The sequence below is a fragment of the Lissotriton vulgaris genome, unplaced genomic scaffold (genome assembly GCF_964263255.1).
Source record: "Lissotriton vulgaris unplaced genomic scaffold, aLisVul1.2 SCAFFOLD_1329, whole genome shotgun sequence".
Classification (NCBI taxonomy): domain Eukaryota; kingdom Metazoa; phylum Chordata; class Amphibia; order Caudata; family Salamandridae; genus Lissotriton; species Lissotriton vulgaris.
In genome coordinates this window covers 567,846-589,078 of record NW_028255097.1, presented here as the reverse complement: position 1 = coordinate 589,078, position 21,233 = coordinate 567,846, and the positions used below count along the sequence as shown (strand labels likewise).

Here is a 21,233-nt window from a genome sequence, read left to right as displayed (position 1 = left end):
TAGGGATACAATCTGGATTCCCGTTAAACTACCTGTCCGAAGGCAGACTCCCACCCTTCCATAGCTCGCAGAAAAAGGAGACAGTCAGCCCCCCCCCCCGATATCAAAAGAACAGCAGGTGTCGTGTGAAATCCCAGCCCACCACGTTGTCATCAGCCTATCCCCTCACGGTCCTCAAGGTCAGAATCAGAGTCCCGCGCCGCTCTGGTCAGGAGGTACACCTGAAGCGGACTCCAAAAATCCTTTGGTCTGCATCGAACAGGCATCAAGTCAGAATAGATGTTATACTGATCCTGACAGTAAATGAGGTCAGTCACCCAGTCTTGAAAGCGCGGCACTCTACCACGACCCCAGCAACAAGCAACCCTACGCTTAGCCAACAACAAGGCCACGTCAACAAATCTACGGTGAGGGGCAGGTACGTCTTTAGAAAAGCCAAGTAACATCACCAGGGGGTCGAACGCCACCCCATCCTCCGCCATAACCTGCAGGGCTTCATGAACCTGGGTCCAATATTCCGCAACCCCCGCACAGCTCCAAGCCACATGCAAAAAATCAGCGCCTTCCGCTCGACATCTAGCACACCTATCATCCTCCGCCAAATGAAACCGCAGTTTCCTCGCCGGGGTATAGTAGTACCTCTGAACAAACTTATAGTGGATAATTTTAAGGCGACAACTAGAAGAGACATTGGCCGTGAGTCCGCAACAGTATTTCCACTGCTCGTCCGTGATAGGAGCACCCAATTCGGCAACCCACTGCTCGCGCACCCGATTGGTCGGGACCAATCGCTGTCGGCGAATAGCCCCGTATAACTTCGACACCAGGTGTCGCCCATCTGAAACCAACAGCACATGGAGGGGGAGGGTCACCCCCGGCTCCGAAGGGTAGTCCGGTAGCAGAGCACGCATGCCCTGCCGCAGACGGACAAAGTAGAACAGGTCCAGAGGGGAGCAAGCAGCCGAACCGAAGAAATGAGCCTGCGTTCGGAAGGCACCTTCATGAAACAAGTCGCCCCACGTGAGGACACCTAGCCGCTTGCACATTCGCTGAAACCCCGTCTCCAACAACAGCGACAGATCCGGATGATAAGCCAGAGGCAAGGCCGGCGAGTAGAGGAAGGAAACGTCTAGCAATTGAGCCATCCGCTTCCAAGCATCCACCGTGCATGTCACCGTCGTGCGGGGCGTTTCCACATCTGACACCTTGCCCAAGACCATCCCCTCCAGTGGGAGCGGGTGGGCGACCCAATGCTCAGCAGCAATCTGGGGCATGAATGGCGTGGGGCGCATCCAATGATAGGCATAATGCGCCTGAGCGCTGAGATAATAGAGTTCAAAGTCAGGGACGTCGAAACCGCCATCAGCGTAAGGCAACGTAAGGGTAGCCCAGGCCACACGCGGCTGCTTGCCCCCCCAGAACAATCGCAGAAGCTCAGAGCGAAGTCTACGAAAGAAATAAGCACCAGGATGATATGGGAGGTTCTGAAAAAGATAAAGAAAGCGGGGTAGAACCACCATCTTGATAAGAGACGCCCTGCCGGCCATGGAGAGAGGTAAAGACATCCATCTAGTGACATCATCCGCCAGTTTCGTAATGGCCACACCATAGTTGAGCCGAACCGCGTCTCCCCTATCCAAGGACACAACAATACCGAGATACCGCAACTCCGAGTCACACCATTCCAAAGGGTAGTCCAGGGGAAACCTAGCCACCGCAGCCGTAAGGGGGAAAAATTGAGATTTCCGCCAGTTGATATGAACCCCGGATACGCCTCCAAAAGCGACCAGCTCCCGCAGGAGCGAATTAAGGTTGTTCTCAGGGTCCTTGACATAGAGTGTGACGTCATCGGCGTATAAAGAAATGCCGACCTGCCGCTGAAGACAATTAAAGGCGCTCTGCTGATGAAACTGACGTATCCTGCAGGCTAACGGCTCAATGGCGATAGCAAACAAGAGGGGTGAGAGGGGGCAGCCCTGTCGGGTCCCTCTCGAGAGAGGGAACGAGGGGGACAGCACCCCATTCACTACCACCCTCGCCATCGGATCAGTATATAAAAGCTTAACCCAAGAGATGAAAATCCTGGGGAACCCCATCCGACAAAGAACATCAATAAGGTAGCCCCACTCGACAGAGTCAAATGCCTTAGTGGCATCAAGAAAGATAGCGGCAACCGGGACAGTGGGATCGATGGTCGACACAAGCGAAAACAAAGTGCGAAGATTGTGAGAGGTGGCGCGACCGGGCACAAAACCCGACTGATCCGGCAACACGATAACGGGCATGAGTTCGGCTAATCTCACCGCCAAGACCTTCGCGAGAATTTTTACATCGCAGTTGAGCAATGAGAGGGGTCTGTAGGAGCCCACATCCAGTGGATCCTTACCCGGCTTGAGCAGCGACGTGATGGCGACCTCCCGCATGGAGCCCGGTAGACGTCCCTCCTCCAGAGACTCCTCGAACACCTCACGGAGCACAGGGGCCATGACGTCAATATAACACTTATAAAATTCAGCCGGAAGGCCATCCAGCCCGGCGGCCTTCCCATTAGAAAGAGACATGATGGCATTCCTAACCTCCTCCACCTCCAGGGGCCTACCTAAGAACTCCCGATGACCATCCGATAGCCAACAAAGCGCCAACTCATCGAGGAATCCACCGTATCGAGTCTCACCCGTCTGCTGTGTCGTGTAGAGGTGTGCATAGTGTTCAATAAAAGTGCGCTGAATCTCCGAGGTGTCCCGACAGCGAGTGCCATCCGGAGACACCAATTCCACCACGTCCGACCCATGCCTAGGATGTCTAGTAAGAGCAGCGAGGACCTTACCGGGCCGCTCCCCTTCGCAGTATCGCCTCGCCGTCCAGTATTTCCCCCTGTGCTTAGCCTCACGAGCAGCCTCCTCCTCATACTCGGAGAGCTTAGTGCGGAATTGTGCCAAAAGAACGGGGTCCGAAGTCACCTGCATTCTGCGCTCCAAGTCTCGCAAGTCAGCCTCCAGCCTCTCGAGGGTCCGAACGATCAGACGGAGTACGCCACAGCTTTTGGAAATAGTGACACCCCGGATCGTGACCTTGAATGCCTCCCAAATGACCTCAATGCTCTCCACAGAGCCCTTGTTCCTAGGGAAGAACGCCTCCACCTCCACACCGAGTTCCTCCTTGAACACCGGGTCAAGCAAAGCACCCGGAAATAAACGCCAAGGCGGGCGCGGCCTATGCAACCCGGGGACGGACAAATCGACCTTCACCGGACAGTGGTCTGAATACGTCCTAGCTAAATGTGCGGCCCCCTTCAGGCCAGCCACCAACCCTCTAGAGAGAAATACATAGTCCAGTCTTGCCCATGAACGAGCATGTGTGGTGTAATGGGTGCCCTCCCTAGTGGCAGGGTGGGTGTACCTCCAACTGTCAACCATCCCAGCCTCCTCCACTATCCCCCGCAGCACATCCCTAGCCTGTACATTGTACTGAGGGCTACCCTCAGATCTGTCCAACTGGGCCTGAAATGCAAAATTGAAGTCACCCCCCCACACAATGTGAGTAGCATCCACAGCAAGAACATGACCCCACACAGTGACGAAAAAGATTGGCGTATCAACATTGGGAGCATAGCAATTAACAAACAGTATAGTGTTCTGCCCGAGCCGTCCCCACAGCAGCACATAGCGCCCCTCAGGGTCCCCCAAAGATCCAAGTTCCTGAAATGCAAGCGACCTCTTAACAAGGGTGACAACCCCACGAGCATATGAAGAGTATGAAGCAAACCCCCTGGCCGCAGCCCACCTTCCGCCGAAAGTGGGGGAGGGAGCGGGGCGCAGATGCGTCTCCTGGAGAAAAGCAACATGAATAGCATGCCTGTCCAAATACTGTATCACATTACGACACTTCCTGGCATCGTTAAGGCCCCGTACATTCCAGGACAAAATCGAGATCTGATCTACAACAGCAGTTGACATCACATAACGTAAGGGCCCCACAGGACCCAATAACCAAATACAGGGCATCCAACTCCCAGCAACAGCCAACGATAGGTCCACGCCCCAAGGCACGGGACGACCTCCACATACACTCCATACACTTCCCAATCATCTCCAAAACAACCAAACAAGAACACAACAACTCCCCCCCAATCGACCCATCCATGAAGCAAGCACTCAGGACAGTCTACGCGCCACTCGCCGCCCAGCCATACCACGTGACCCACAACTCGCACATGTGCTACGCACGCAGAATGCGTCCCGGCACGTGGCAGCCTAAAATGGCGGCCAGCGCACCCGGGCCCAGAATGGACGAGAGCTCGGATCCCAGAACCCATCACATAAGATAGGAAAGTGGAACAGCCCGGATAGCGGGCGCAGCGAGATTTCCGTGCACTCAAACAACAGTAGCAGCTACCAAAAAGGTCCAAGCAAACAGTCATGGATAGCGACAGCCCCCCCCCATCCACCCACCTGACACCACCCCAACTATCAGGCCGCATACACCCCCCCCCCCTCCCTCAGCACACATCCAGTCAACCAACATAGGACTAGAATCCAAACAAAAGGTAACCATGGGGCACACCCTCCGGGGAACCTTCCAGAGGTGCACGACGCCACTCCCTCACGCCACGCCAGTGTCCGCGCCAACGAGTATCAGGCGGCCCCAGGCGCAGCGCGGGGGGGTGGGTGCCCAGAGCGCGACATCCCAGAACACCATCCCGCGGTGCCATCCCAACCCCACGTAGACTGCAAATCAACGCACCCACTCATCGTAATACAAGCACAACCCACGCATCAGCAGAAAACGGACAATAGCTAGGCCGCAAATACTGAGCAGGCAGCCAACAGGTCTCAATACAAAAGTCACACGTCCACAATACTTCAAGAACCGGAAGAAAGATACACAAAGTCCAAAGTCACCAGAATCAGGCGACCTCCTCCTCAGCAGCCGATTGTTCCCCCTCCGGATCACGATCGTCACCACGATCCGCAGCAGCGCGCTCGCGCTGGAGGCGCTTCGCAAAGTCCTCAGCGTGCTGTGGGTTGGTGAAAAAATGTTGTTTAGCCTGATGCGTCACTCTAAGTTTAGCCGGATAAAGCAAGGCGTAGTCCACTTGAAGGTCCCGAAGCTTCCTTTTCACCCCCAAAAACTTCCGACGCTGGTCCTGCACCATCGGTGTGAAGTCGGGGTACATGGTAAAAGACACCCCTTCGAAGGAGAGAGCCCTTTTAGTGCGGGCGGCCTGGAGAGCAGCGTCTCGATCACGATAATTCAAGAGGCGCGCAATGATGGGACGCGGTGCAGCCCCAGAGGCCGGACGAGGTCCCAACGTCCGATGCGCTCTCTCGACGATGAACTGGGACGAGAAAACTTCCGTCCCAATGGCGCCCAACAGTAGCCTCTCCACATAAGTCTCCATTTTGCCCACATTCGTGGACTCCGGCACACCTACTATGCGCACGTTGTTGCGCCTACTCCTCGCCTCCAACTCCTCGTTCTTGGCGGCAATAACACGCAAAATATTGTCCATTCTCGCCAGCTGGGTGGTATGGGTGGCCGTCGTGTCATCCTGGTCCGAAATGCGCTGTTCTGCCGCCGTCAAGCGCTCCTCATGCACGTCCAATTTCTGGACGACCGCATCCATGCGCGACGATATCTTGTCCACTTTGTCCACTATAGTGGCGAACCCCTGCCTCATCTCTTGCATCATTTGGGCAAAGTCCGGCGGAGGTGGGTGCGGGACACTCTCAGCGACATTCGGGGGGGGGGACCGCGAGGCCCCAGCTTCCTGGAGCGAACGCGTCCCACGTTTGGCCCCACCAGAGTCAAAGGACAGTTTGGACTGTTTAGTGTCCGGCTTCCCCATAACGGTGGTACAGAAGGGAAACGAGGCAAATGGGAATCAGGATACAGTTCGGCCAAGGGTCCCGGCCAAGCAATAAGCGGCTCGAATCGTGGGGGCACGAGCAGGCCAGCGCGCCCCGCCACTCCCAACGATGAGTAAAGGCCGTCGCCGTTCCCAGCCCAAGGAGGGAAAACCTTCAAAAACCAAGTGTTAAATCCGTTGTACCTCCGCGGGTGATGGTATCTGGGCTGGCAGGCGGGAGAGCCGAGAGATAAGTCCGACAGCAGGGGAGAGCCAAGCGTCTCGCCCGGCCAGCGTACGGACCTGGCGGAGAAGGGCGGAGCTAGGCCTACACCCCACGTGCAGAGCCCCGGACTGGCATGAACAGTGAAGCCGGGCAAGAGGGCATCAGATCTCCAGAGCGCGAGTCGGAGAAACCTTTGGGCCCTCGTAACTTCGGCCAGCAACCTCCGAACGGCTTAGGAGTTGGACCGTGGGTGGACAGCCGATATCCCAACCAAGCCGTGGGGTCAGTTCAAGGCGCAGCGATGGTAATCAGGATACCTAGGCGGATAATAGCTCCGGGCAGCGGGAGCCTCACGACAGTGCGGCCATTCCGCAGTGCGCCCTCTAGCGCCCCATGAGAATGGAAGCCTTTGCACTTATATAAGATGTGGGTTTTGCATTCCATCCACACATTTTCAGATACCCCCTTGTGTGTTCTCTACATGACAATCCAAAATATATATCATTTTGGCATTTATATATTGTGTTTGTCTTGATACTGTTATTGTCTTTTGCAAAATCACTATTTTTAATTGAGCAACTTTGCCGGATATGAAGGTATTCTTCCTTACTGCCATGACTTAATTGTATGTAGTAGGGTGGTCTGTTTTGAAGAGAGATAACATTAGTCAGATGTTCTGCTAGTCAGCAATTTTCTTTAAAAAATATAATATTTGTATTGCTATTTTTGAGAAGGCATAACAATACAATATAGAGGAGGGAGTTCACACAGATACTATCACACAGAGCAGTACATGAAAAATAGTTATAGAGTAATATATACATGTTCCCCATATCCTGCTATTGTTCTAGTACTGGTAGGGAAGTCCCTGACTCATCACACTTTTCTAATCCATGATAGCGCAGCCAGGGGCTACAGATCTTAGTAAATTTCTTTGGGCACCCTCTTGCTTTGTAGATCACCTTTTCAGCCTCCATATAGAGGTCCATCGCGGATTTCCATTAAGTTAATGTTGGAGTGGAGGGGGGGCCCCCAGTGCTTTGCTATATCCTTTTTGGCCACTACTATTCCTAAGTTATATAGAGTGAGAGTATGTCTGGGTACATCTGTGTCTGAGGGCATGCCCAGTAGGGTGTATTTGACATCCCTAGGCAGCTGCAACCCAATTATTCCGCTAAGTTCCTCAAAGATCAGGGCCCAATATGTTTGTATGAGTGGGCACTCCACACAGGGTATGGATATATGTCCCTGCCACATCGCAAACAGTCTGGAGTTTCTGCTCGTCCCATTCTATGGAGGTAGCATCTTATTAAGGTATGTCCTATGTAGAATTTTAAATTTGTACATTCGAAATCTCAGTCTAATGGCGACCTCCCTGGGTTGCATTAAGGCAGCCTCCCAGTCCACGTCATCAAGTTACTCTAGGTTTGTCTCCCATTGTGTCCTGAGCCCTTTTAAATTGTCTGGGATATTATTCATCAGGGTCTTGTATGTCCATGAGACAGCTTTCTCCGATATTTGTCTCATAAGACTTCTTCACTCTAGCGTTGCATATTCAGGTATATTAGTAGTGTCAACATGCTATGCCCTCCATGCGTATTGTAGTCACAAGTACTGATATCTTTGGTTGTTTCTTGACAGGTATTACCATTGTAGGGTGTTGAAGGTAATCGGGGACCCTTTCTCAAGGAGGTCTCCCAATTTGGATATTCTGATTGTATCCCATGACCCAAATCCTACCCCATGACCCAAATCCTCAGTTTCCCCAGTTCAGGTAGGCGAACGGCTTCCCATAGCGGGGTTTCCTCTGTAAGCTTTTTGTCCCATTTCATTTGCCTCTCAGCCTCCTTCCATGCCTCTATCGACGTCTGGGTCGCGGGTAATAGTTGTCGGAGTCCCTTGCCCCAATATATATATATATAATGTAAGTATGTGTAACTTTTGAATTGACTTCTCTCTAGTACATATGTCGGGTGGTCCCCTGGGAGGTGTCCCCATTCATTAATGGCCACTAAGTGTGCGCATATTCGTTTAACAGAGAATTGGCTTCTTTGTAGAGTTTTACTTTCGTGCCACGTTTGATGTGAATCTGTTCAGCCGTTCAGGTCTAAGACTTGAACAATATTACCTATAGGAGTTAAAATGGGAAAACACTTGTTTTGTCACAGTGCCCCAACACTTTTTCCCCATGGACTGGATTGGCATGAAACTTGGCAGACCTAAGCTTAGCTGACTAAGCCAGTAATTGGCTTGGGGCCATGTGCAGAGAGGGTTAGAAAACAAGCAATATATATATAAAAAAAAAATTCGCTGAAAAAAGCACGGTTAAAAATGGAGTTACAGTTCTGATTTAAATGCAGAAAACCAGTAAAATTTCTAGCATACAACAGTGAATATAACTCACAAAACAACCCATTTGCACAATAATGCATGAAATTCACACGTGCAAATGGCACTGGAAAAAAGGTAGTCAAGCAAGAGTTATAAATTGTGTGTGGACCTTTCTTGAACAGAGTGGTATCTTGCTTTTTTAAAATCTTTTTATTGAAGTAACAAGCTCCATGACAGGGGCACATTAGTCAGCATCTGATCCTCAGTGGGCATATAAAAGGCAAGGTCAATCATAAAATCATCGTTCACAGTTCGACCGGCATATAAAGACCAAGATATATACGCAATGTTAGCCAGGGTCAGACACAGAATGGGTATCCATTAAATCCCCCCCATACATTCTCCACGCCGCCCATATTTTCAACCACTTCTTGGGACATCCTTTGCTTTTATATATCACTTTTTCAGTCCTTTGGCACCAATCCAGATCCTGTCCCCAATCCTCCACTGTTGGCAAGACATTACTACCCCATAGTCTCGCTATGTTTCTTTTGGCTACCATACTCTCTAATGCCAGCCAAACCTTATCCCACTTCGGCCAGGTGATGTCGCTCGTCACACCCAAAATATGCCATTGGGCTTCCAATGGGACCTCTGCGCTAACCACTTCCGACATTGTCCGCCAGCCTGGACCAGTATGCCCGGATCCTGGCGCAGTCCCACAAAATGTAGAAGAAGGTACCCACCTCCCCACAACCCCTCAGACAAAACTGTGAGTCAACATAACCTATCCGGTGTTGTCGTGCGTGGGGTGTAGGAGCGGTGCAATATGCGCAGCTGAACCAGCCTAAACCGGGCACGAATCGCCAGTTCCCGGGGACTCTGTAGGGCCTCCCTCCAATCATTCTCCTCCAACAGCCGGACATCAGACTCCCATTTTTCACGCAGAGGCCCTGGGGGTCAGTCAAGTTATTGATGAGCTTTCTGTATGTGAGGGAAATGGCTTTGTCTATCATGGGGTCTATAAATAATTTATCTTCCAGTGGGGCATAGTCTGGTATTTGATCCCCATGGTGTAGATGTTGGTAGAGTGCATATCTGAACTGCTGGTAGTGAAGGAACTCCTCTTTCCCCATTTGAAATTCCGCCTATAGGGTAGTGAACTCCAACATGTCCCCTCTTTTCCATATATCGCCCAGCACATCAATGCAAATCAAGCTCTATTGGCGAAGACCCCTCAATTTTGCAACCTCTGGGAGGTAATTCCCAGCCCACATCGGGGTTTGTGCTGTAAGCTTCGCCTCCCAACCCAACAGTTTTGTCGCCCCATTCCAAGCACCCACCACCGTGGCCGTTTGAGGTGGCAGAGGTAAGTAGCGTCTTCCCCTGCGATAAAGAGCAGCCAAGTAGGTACCAATTCCCAAGACCATGCGGTCCACCCTATATGCTGGCTACTCCATCAGGGCAAACACCCACCCGTTGATGTTGACTAACTGCGCCGCCCAATAATGGAGTCGGACATCAGGGACGGCTATCCCTCCCTCATATGCCCCCTGCTGGAGCTTTTTGAGAGCAATTCTTGGACACCCCTCTCCGAATAGCAGTGTGCGCTGCTCTGATTTGAGCACCCGAAAGATCTTCTCTGGGACCGGAAAGGGCGTACTTTGCAGAACATAGAGCAGACGAGGAAGGGCCATCATTTTAAATAAGACAGCGTGCCCCATCAAGGAGAGCGGGAGGGTTCTCCAATGTTCGACAATACAACGTAGCCGCTCTAATTGAGCCGACACGTTCAGGCGCAGGACCTCCGCTTCCGATTTCGTAATCCAGATTCCCAAGTTTCGGAATATCTCTTTCCAAACCAGCCCCCTACATTCTTCAGATAAGTTCGGCAGAGGTCCCGCCAATAAATGACCCAGGGACTTGACCCAGTTAATGCGATATCCGGAGTACTCACCAAACGTACGCAAGATTTACATAAGCCTCTGAATTGAGTCGGCCAGCCTTTGGACATATAGTAAAACGTCATCAGCCTATAACGATATACGCTCTTCCCAGCCTCCCCCCAGGTCGATGCCCCATACCATGGGATCCGTCCATACCCAGGCCGCCAACGGCTCCAGGGCTAAGGCGAATAATGTCTGGGAAAGCGGACAGCCCTGCCTCATGCCCCGCCCCAATCGATACTCTCTGGAGTGGGCACCGTTGACTCAGACCCTTGCAAGTGGCTCAGTGTACAGCAACCTCACCCATGTTCGAATGTTAACACCAAAACCCAGTTTGGCCAAAACTGCATATATATATTGCCATTCCATACTGTCAAAGGCCATATGGGCATCCAGTGACAGCAGGGCTGCCAGTACACTCGGACGGTCAGACACCGCCTGCAGCACCTCAAACAGGCGTCGCAAGTTAAGCCTAGTGTACCTGTGCGGCATAAAGCCCGATTGATCCGGATGGATCAAGGAATGAACGGCCGCCCCCAGTCTGGTGGTCAGGATCTTACCAAGGACCTTGGTTTCATAGTTAAGAAGTGAAATGGGCCTGTAGGAGCTGCACAAATCCTGTGGTTTGCCGGACTTATGGATTACTACGATTGTTGCAGACCTGAGATCCTTCGGGAGTAGCCCTTCCTGTTTAGCCTCATTAAACATCTGTTACATATGTGGAGCAACCCTACCCGACACACATCCAAACGCCCCCGCCGGGAACCCGTTGGGGCCCGGCCCCTTCCCTGCCTGCAAATCTCCAATGGCATCCTCTACCTCCTTCACTGTAAGTTCGGACTCCAGGATATCCCTATCTTCAGGATCTAGGGTAGGTAGTTGTAAGGTATTCAAGAATTCATCACACTCCCACCTTTCAGTGTGCGGCTGATCGATAGCGGAGGCGTTCGCTTTACTATGAGGCTAAATCCACACTTGTCTCTTACAGTCCCATCAGTCGTTAGGATCCCAGGTACCCAATTACGATCCCTGTCTCGTTTCTCGAGCCAGGCTATCATCTTATTGGCTTTATCCCCCAAGTCATAAACGCGCCTCTGGGTAGCTATAGCGCGCGATCTCGCCAGGTCAGATAGCACATCCTTCAGTTCTTTTTCTTTGAGTCGCAGCCTGTGACTTAGTTCCTGCGTCTCCCCGCTAGCGCTCTCCAAGGCGTGAAACTCTGCTTCCAGTCTGTCAATTTGTGCATGCTTGTCCTTTCGGCGTTTCCCCACCTCCGTCTGCACAAACCCCCTAGCCACAGTCTTGTAAGCCTCCCATGGAGTACAATGTGATCTAACTGAACCCACATTCTCCTCAAAATATTGGTCTACGCGCTCCCGGAACTGTTCCTGAAACTCCTGTTCCTTAAACAGGAAAACATTGAGCCTGGGCCTACCTCTCTGGACCCCGTAATTGTACCCCCACTGGGGAATGATTGGATATACCTCTTGCCTTATGACAACTATCGTGGAAGAGGCCCATGTGACCCACCTGCGTGAAAAGGTAGTCGATCCTGGACCCTGAGCCATGCGCTGCGGATATATGTGTGTATTGTCGAAGGTGGGTATTATGCGCTCTCCACAGGTCCACCAAGCCCATCGCATGCAAGTCCCAGAGATGACAAGTCTGATAGGGATCAGACGCCCCATCTGCCAGTCATCTAGACCAGGTTCCCCACACCACATCAGTGTCCCAGCAGTCTTACACACAGGAGAGTCAGTATACTTTACGTGCATTCCATCAGGGCCCTCCAAGCCAGGACGTCCTCTGCAGTCTCATCCAATGTCCGGCGAGGCAGACATGCTCCGCGACCTGGTCCTGCCAGGCGCACGACTGCCGCCTCGCAACCGTCCTTCCCTCTCCGTCTAACCTGTGGAAGAAGTCGGAGACTGTGCGGCAGTATTCCTCCAGCTGTCTCCGGTCCTTGGACCATCTGGTGGCTTCACGTTCTCCTCCAGCCAAGCGGGGACGTCCTCCGGGGATGTGAAGAAGAAGGATTTCCTGTTTGATAAAAGCTTGAGACGTGCCAAGAAGAACATCATATATTTAATTCCACGTTCTCGAAGCTCTTTCTTGACTCCGTCAAACGAGCGACGCTCCTGTTGGACCTTAAGGGTAAAGTCGGGAAAGAATCTTATAGTGGCGTTGTCGAGCCGGAGGTCTCCATGTTGTCGGGCCGCCTGCAAAATGGCGCCCCAGTCCCTATAATTGAGGATCCGGACCATTATCGTTCTCGGGGGAGCTCCGGGACAGGGTGGAGGAATCGGCGCCCGGTGCGCCCTCTCAATAAAAAAAAAATCTTGAGCAGTTTGGGCTTTAGGTGATTTAAGATAATGTCCTCCAGGAACAGATCAACACTCGGCCCTTCCATTTTCTCCGGAGCTCCCACCACCCGGATATTATACCTGCGGGCCCTTCCTTCCTGGTCCTCCAGTCTGGCTGCTGCTTGCTTCTGTTGGTGGGTCAGCTGCTGGACCTGCTGTTGCAACAGTTTGGTGGTGCGCTGAAGCTCAGCAATGTCTGCGGCGTTTTGAGTGGCCTTCTCCGAGCTCTTATTCAGGTCCGCCCGTTGCAGAGCCATTTCAATGCTAACGTTGTCAATTTTAGACTCCAGCGTCGTACCCAAAGTTTGTATGGCCTGCATGATGGAGGCCAGGGAGGGTTCCGCTGCGTCAGCCAACTTCTCTGAGGGGGCCTCCACCCGCTGACGCTATATAATTGTCCATTGTATGTTTTGCGTGGTGGTGGTTTTCTTAGGCTTCATGACTGTCCTGGATAGTGCCCACGAGATGATGGAGGGAACACACCACTCACTGCGTCCACATTCACCCCTCTACTGCTCCCGGAGCCGTCTACCCCGATGTCTGCGTGGACATTGCCGCGGCTTTCGACCGGACCGTCTGCCCCTCGGGTCTCCACATGCTGGCCACAGAGTATCGGTCCTCCACCAACTCCAGGATGCAGGGCGCCCACCTCCCGGTGCGCCGGTGTAGCTCACACCCGGGTTCTCCAGCCGGGGTCCAACTGTGTAGTGCGTCGATCAATGGCACCGCCTGTCCCGTGGCCCTTCCACCTCAGGGAGCAGATGCCGCAAGGGGCCCCCCCGCACACTGCAGCGGCTCACCCTGTGGATGCGTGGAACCGGGTTCTGCAGCACCGCTCCAGCAGCGACCAGGCGCCCCCTCTAGCTCCCTGGGACCCCACGACAGCCAGACTCCTTGCACGTCCCCGATCGCAGCCGACTCGGGCCACCGCACTCCACCACCACGTGGGTAAAAAAAAAACCCTCCTTCTGGGGTCGTCGCAGCAATCCGCCTGCCGGCCTCTGGTCCTCCACCTCCCAGATGTGTGCGTCCCGCAGGCAGGCCTCCGCCCTCCTATTAGAAGCTCAGCGCAGCTCCGTGTGAAGTGGCCACTGTCCGGCCGGGCCCCGCCTCTCCATGCCCCAAGGCCTCCGCGCTCCCAGCTTTTCGCCGCCAACTCACCGATGTCGCATCCGCCCCACGCTGGTACTCCAGGCCGGTGCTCCGCCCCACGCACTCGGCGCAAGTAGGCCCTGGGGGACTGTCCTCTGTTGGTCCCCGATGCGGTGCTGCCCGTTGTCGGAGAGGGATCGGAACAACTCTCCCCGACTCTGGAGCACCTCCGCCAGCGGAATCCATAGTTTAAATAGACTGAACGGCAAGATACATGCAGGATTTTTGGGGCCTACGGCTCGCCCTCAGCAGCGCCGCGACATTATGCGCCCATCTTGGTTGCCGTCATGCCACTCCCCCATCTTGCTTCCTTATTAATATAAAAAGGATCCTTACGTTGTTGACCTGTAAGTGGGAAGCTAAGAAAGAATATTCAGTTTGTTGTCATTGACATGATCCATGTCCAGTTTATTTTCCTCTAAAATGTTAACGTACAAGCTTAAAAATCGTATATCCAGTGAGAATAATGGTATATTCATTTGGTTTTCAATATTGCATGAATCAATCCTATATTCCACTGTGATGTGCAGATACTGGATGTGTGAGTGAATAATATCTTCTGTCCAGGAGAGCAATCCCTTCATTGTATGGTTTGCTCTGAAGCGCCTGGAGCGGAAATCCTGGGTTGGCCTCCATCCCATAATAATGTACGCACCTTTGTGACTATTATCTTAAAAATTTCCACAGGTATCTTGTTTTAAGTATTCTGGAGGACATAGAGTAATTTAGGGAGTGTGAAAAATTTAAACATTGCGGCTCTGCCCAGTTTGATAAGAGGTACAAAAGGGGGTGGTGATGGACGGAGCATTTGAATCAATCAAACACTCACACCCAGTTAAAAGATCTGGGTTTAATCCATCACCGTTCTTTAGCCCACTCTGCCACCCCAGTTCAGACATGGCTATATGCAAATCAGTCTGACCCTGTGCCTCATGAGAACAATCCAGCCCGAACTGCCAAGCCTGTGGCCTTCCTAGATTTAAGTTTACCTATTGCCGTTGTTACTTCTTCCAGAGTGAGGACCTTGTCAAGGGCCTCATGTTCCTCTATGGACAGAAAGGGAAGATTAATTGTTTGGAGATATTTTTGGATTCGGGGACCGCCTGCTGCGGTCCTGGCTCTGTAGATTGCCATATAGTAACTTGCGAAGGTGTCTGCTATGTCTTGTGCTGATGTTAATGTATTATCGTCCTCATATAATATCAGACACCCATCTAGCTTATTTCTCTTTCCTTCCCAGCCATGCTAGAAGCTTCCCTGTTTCCAGTTTCATAAAGACTATGTTGTGTGGCCAGGAGGTGCGATTTCTTGGCGGGCTAGGGCCAAGTATTCCTTACACTGGATTGATTTCTGGCATAGGAGGAGTTAGTCTGTGTCTGAGCCCATGTCCCTCTCCATTTCGAGGAGTCTTCCTTCTAGGGCTTCAACCTCTTGGTCTTCCTTTCTCTTTTTATATCCTATTGTATTTTGTCCACTATCTTGTAGTACGGGTTTAAAAGCCTCCCAAAGGACCACTGTGGAGGACACTGATCCCTCATATTCTCAGAAATATAGTCAATCAATCAATCAATCAATGGCATTTGTAAAGCGCGCTACATACCCGTAGGGTCTCAAGGCGCTGGGGGGGTGCCGCTACTGCTCGAACAGCCAGGTCTTCAGCTTCTTCCTGAAGGAGAGGTGGTCTTGGGTCAGGCGCAGGTCGGGAGGGAGGGAGTTCCAGGTCCTGGCGGCCAGGTAGGAGAAGGACCTTCCTCCTGTCGTCGCTCTTCGGATGCGGGGGGCGGCGGCGAGGGCGTGGTTGGCTGATCGGAGGTGGCGTTTGGGAGCGTAGAAGTTGAGTCGGCTGTTGAGGTAGCTCGGGCCTTGGTCGTGTAGGGCTTTGTGTGCGTGGGTGAGGAGGCGGAAGGTGATTCTTTTGTTGACGGGGAGCCAGTGAAGGTCTCTCAGATGTCCGGAGATGTGGCTGGTTCGTGGGATGTCGAGGATGAGTCTGGCTGAGGCGTTCTGGATCCGCTGGAGTCTCTTCTGGAGCTTGGCGGTGGTACCGGCGTAGAGGGCGTTGCCGTAGTCCAGTCGGCTTGTGACGAGGGCCTGGGTGACGGTCTTCCTGGTCTCGGTGGGGATCCACCAGAAGATCTTCCGTAGCATGCGTAGGATGTTGAAGCACGCTGAGGAGACGTTGTTGACTTGCCTGGTCATGGTGAGGGAGGAGTCCAGGATGAAGCCCAGGTTGCGTGCGTGGTCTGTCGGTTTGGGTGCGGTGCCCAGGGCGGGAGGCCACCAGGAGTAGTCCCAAGCTCATTGTGATGTCTCAGGCAAATTTATGTTTTGGAGGTCCCATGCTTTGAGCCTCTGTAGTCAGCAACGTTCATTCTCTGATTCCCATTCCAGTCGTTGTTAGGTATTTTTGTGTCCACTAGTGTAGTTAATAGAAAAGTATCAGCCTTAACTCCATACACACATGGATAGTACACCGATCCTCCTGTATTTTGAAAATGAGTTGAGGTGGCGGGATTGTCTCAAAATATTTTGAATTCCTATATTTTTTTAGATGAAGGCAAGCTGCTTTGCAGTAAATGGTGATGACACACTCTTGCTGATTAAGAAGTTCAGGCAGTTTCATTCAGGTCCATATAAACCCTAGAGACCAGCCAATTGCCAGCACAGAAAGCAGTGACTTTGGGAAAGATTTTGAACTCGCACCTCATGGTTTTGCCACCAATAATAAAGTAGTTAGTGGTGTTAATTTCTAAAGTTCCATGACCTATAACAGTTTCTTCAAACCAGCTTAAAAAAGGAGTTGGCAAGAGGCCAACCAGGCTCTCCTGGATTACTAGAACATAAACTAATTGCTTGCGGTCTTTGGGATCATGTTGCTCTCCCAAAAAAGACTCTGATTATTTCAGAGCTCCATATCTGTTGGCTAGCTTGAGCACTTTAGAGAGTGTACAAACCCATTGCATTGGATCCTGCTGTGGGCTGGAATCCGATTCAAGGCTCTCTGTATCATGCAAAGTGCTATTTGATCATAGTCTCCACTTCCTTCAGAAACTAGCCTCACATTATGTGCCTATCAGTATCTATTGGTTTACTAAATTAAGTTTGTCTGCCAACCAAGCTCCTGGCAAAAAAGCATAGGGCAATAAGCCCCACAACACAAAGACCAAGACTATGGAATGTTATCAAATGATCATTGAAGGCAGAGGCATCTGCCAAACCCCTTTTCTTTAACATATCATTAATAAAAACACAGCTCTGATGAGCTTTCAGTGGATTATGGTCACCACATTTTGCAAGAACTGCAGATCATGGCCATGCCATTTACCTGGATTTTGGCCCTTTTGCCTCCTAATCTTCACCCTGTATATAACACACTAGTGACAATGAGGCAGGATGAGCTTAGCCATTGGACCGAGTGACATTAGGGGCAAAACAGTATGATATTCTGAAACCCACATTCAGGCAAGAGTCTGGACTCAATCCAATGATTCGTCAATGCAGATTCAATATCTCAGAAGGCTAAACTGAGGACTAACTGTATTTAAGTCCTCCATCCTCACTTAAATCAATGGGCGATTGTAAAACGTCAACTGCAGAAACGTCTTTTAGAAAATCATACACTCCCCGCAAATCCAGAGTGCCAAAATCTCAACTATACAACCAAAAGTCTCAACTTTGCATATGTTCTTATTGCAAAGATTTAGAGCTTTATAAAATTCCTCAAACCAACCAGACTCACCAGCCACATATTTTAGTATTTATTTATTTTTGTGTTTTCTATAGCGCGAACATGACCCTGAAACAGGGTATCAGAGCGCTTTACAGATCCTATTAAAATCCAAATCATACATATTCCGAGTCATTACTGGTTTGAAACAATTAGAATTGCAAACAGCATAGTCCAATATATAGTATTCACACAGATAGCTTATTTTACCAATAAACCACATAATACAACACTAAAAAGATTATACAGTTCCTGTAGTTGGCGCCATAAAACACATTGTGATTGAACAGGTCTCATGATTGCAAGGAGGGCTTGAGTTCGCCTTCGAGCAGCACGGGAGCATGACACTTACAAAGTTCGGTGGTAGGGTATTAGGGAAGAAATTTCTTCATGTAAAATAGTTTTGCTTCCTTTTTGAATGTTGAGATGTATGGAATTCTTCTTATGTCCGGGGGGAGGGCGTTCCAAATTCTCGGTGCTGCCCCTGAGAATGCTCGGTCATAGGTTTTTTTTCTTATGGAAACGTGCCGGTTTCAGTAGAATGTCCTTTTTGCTCCTGGATGCGCGAGACCCTCCTGACAGAGTGAGTTTCTGGGCAAGACAGACTGGGGATTTGTTGTGCACTGCTTTATGAGTGATGCATGCTAGTTTGAACTGGATTCGTGCTTCGAATGGGAGCCAGTTGAGAGCTTTCTGATGCGGAGAGATATGGTCGAGTTTTTCCGCTATCAATCTTGTGGCTGCATTAAGGCATGCTTTGAGTGGGGCTGTTGAGATTTTGGGGAGCCCTGCTAGAGTAGTGCAACCATATTCAATCCTTGAGATGACCAGTGCCTGAACTGCTGTTTTAAGGTCAGCTTTATTTAGAACAGGTTTTAGCTTTCGTAAGTAGCTTAAGTGGAACCTAGCATTTTTTGCCATTGTGCTAATATGCGCGGATATGTTAAACTTTTTGTCCAGAATGATACCCAGAGATTTGGTTGATTCCACAATCTTCGGATTACAATTTAGAGCAGTGATGAGGTTGGCCCAGTCTGCAATCATTCTTTTACTTTTCTTTGGAGTAATCAGTAGGAATTCAGTTTTCTGAGGGTTTAGCTTTAGGTGGTACTTGGATAACCATAGTAGGGTTCTCTTTAAGGCTAGATTCATTGACTTTGTCATCCTCTGAAGCGATCTTGATGTACAGCTGAGTGTCATCAGCATACATATGGAAATCAATGTTGTCTTCACACAGATTGAAAAGAGCCGGAGATAGCGTTGATCCTTGCGGAACTCCTATATTATTGTTGGTTGGGCTTGAAAGAGTTTGGTTGATAATGACTTTTTGTGATCTATTTTCCAGAAAGGAGTTAAACCAGGTTAGTACCGTATCTTCAAAACCCATCCTGTTTTTCAGACGCTCGAGTATATAGGCATGATTAACCGTGTCGAAGGCAGACGACAGGTCCAGCAGTATTAAGAGACATGTTTCATTCTGGTCAAGAGCCAGTAAGGCGTCGTCAACTATGTGTAGCATCGCAGTTTCCTTGCTACGGTTTGGGCGAAAGCCGGATTGGCAGTCGTTTAGCAGGTTGAAGTCCGATATGTGTAAGCTCAGTTGTTGTTGTACACATTTTTCTAGAATTTTGGCCAACATGGGGATGTTGGTTACCGGTCTGTAATTGTTCGGATCTAAGGGGTTCTCAGTCTGTTTTTTTAGGAGAGGGGTTACTTGGCCTGTTTTTAGGCAAGCAGGTATTTGACCTTGTGATAGAGGCATTGATGATCTTAGTCCAAGTTGGGATTAGCAGGTGATTTATGGAGGACCAGCATTTCGCCGGTAGGGGATCATTGTAGTGATTATTTGGTTTCGAGGAGGCCATGATCTTTGAAATGTCTAGTTCACTGACCTGTCTAAAGACTGACCACCTGGCATTGTTTTTAGGTTTGGCTTTTTCCTGTAGCTCAGGTACCACATCTCCCTGGCTCTTTCCTATTTCAATTTCCTCTGCTGCTTTTTTGAGTTCCTTCTCCAATGAGTTAGCTTGGTCTGAAAAGAAGACCGAGAAGTCTTCGCTATTTAGGTTAGTTTTGGAGATGACTGGAGCCATTTTGGTCGCCTTGTTTGATTGTTCTTTGAGAATATCGAAGAGTTTCCTGGGTCTATTTATTGCGCTATCCAATTCTTTCCTAAATAATTCTTTTTTAGATTTAATGCTTTTGTTATACGCTTTCCTGGATTGTCTCAGTAAGGATAGATATGGTGAAGAAGGGTGTTGACGCCATTTCCGTTCTGCTAGTCTCAGTGACCTTCTTTTTTCATTAAGGGCACCATTGAACCAAGGATTTTTGTCTTTCTCCGAGAGCCATTTCAGTTTTAGTGGGGCTATGTCCTCCATAATGCAGGACATCGTTTGTTATAGTGCAGCGTGAGGTCGTTGACGTCAACCATGCTCTTGGGTGGCTTCAGATCAGTTTCGCAAACCTTACTATTCTAAGTGCAGTCATAAAATAGTCTTGCGTATTAGGTGCAGGTGGACATTTCTGATCAAACATATGTATGTAATGTGGAGCTGTTGGTAGTCAGTTTGGAGTCTGTGATTTTGTACAAGATATTTTTACACTCTTTTTCCATGTGCTATCTAATTAAGTACCTGCTCATTTCCTTATATAAACAAGTGCCGAGAGGCCAAAATATAGATGCATTCAAAATGGTCTTCTTTTACTTTAAATATAGGCTTGCTCATTTCAAAAGTACTATCCCACATTTTACAACTAATAATTCAATTGTGCTTGTAAAGTACCTAAAACAAACTCGCAAACTCCATCTCTAAAACTTGGAAAGTAATGCAGCCCTACAAATAAGCAAATGTGAAATCGCTTGAGAGATTAAACATCTTCACTTTCCCTTCTTAGTCCTGGCACCCAGGCGACCACTCCCAAATGTATGTGTCCATACGTAGTATCACATTAAAAAAAAAGGTACTGCTGCCCTCTCGGATCATAGAGACAGAGGGTAGTCTCTTGATATGGTGACGCTTTCTGTCCTTCTGCTACTAAAGATGAGATGACAATTGGTCTTTTGATATTTACTTCCGATTACCCTCTGGTGTAGTAAAGAATATTATTTGTTTGTAGCACTGAAGGTTAATTTTAAAAGGTGGATTATGGGAATTAAAAATTGAGAGCTTTAAAAAAAGCAGTCTCAAGAAATTGAAGAGTGGTAGTTACATGAAGAAAGGAGAAGCGAGGATGGTGATTGTTAGGGGTAGCCTGTAATTTGAATAGCTACGCTACTGCAGGGTGTTGCTTGTAGAAGAGGCTCTTGAGCAAATGATAGGGGTAGACGTCCACATCCTGGGTATGTTTCATTTTGTTAGTATTAATGTTTTTGTATTGAAGAGGACACACTTTTTGTTTTGATGGCTTGATTTAAAATAGAATAATCTACGCTTTATTGAAAATGAGATTTATTTATTGTAAGATACATCCTACACCTCAGCCTCCTTCCTTCAGTTCCCTCAGTCTCTCTCTCAATCCTTCTCAGTTTCAAGCATCAAAATTCCTTCAATCAAATACAACCATGTGAGTTTCTAAGAATAAGGAACCCTAGTAAAGGAGAGTTCTAAAACACTGAATGAAGTATAATACACACCTC

The 21,233-nt window shown here is 49.7% G+C and overlaps 1 protein-coding gene across 1 annotated transcript in view; it reads left to right on the top strand.

The window, feature by feature from the left end:
• Positions 1–21,233, top strand: part of LOC147659246 (AP-2 complex subunit alpha-2) — a 272,868-nt gene that overhangs the window by 28,131 nt on the left and 223,504 nt on the right. The gene's annotated exons all lie outside the window — the stretch shown is intronic.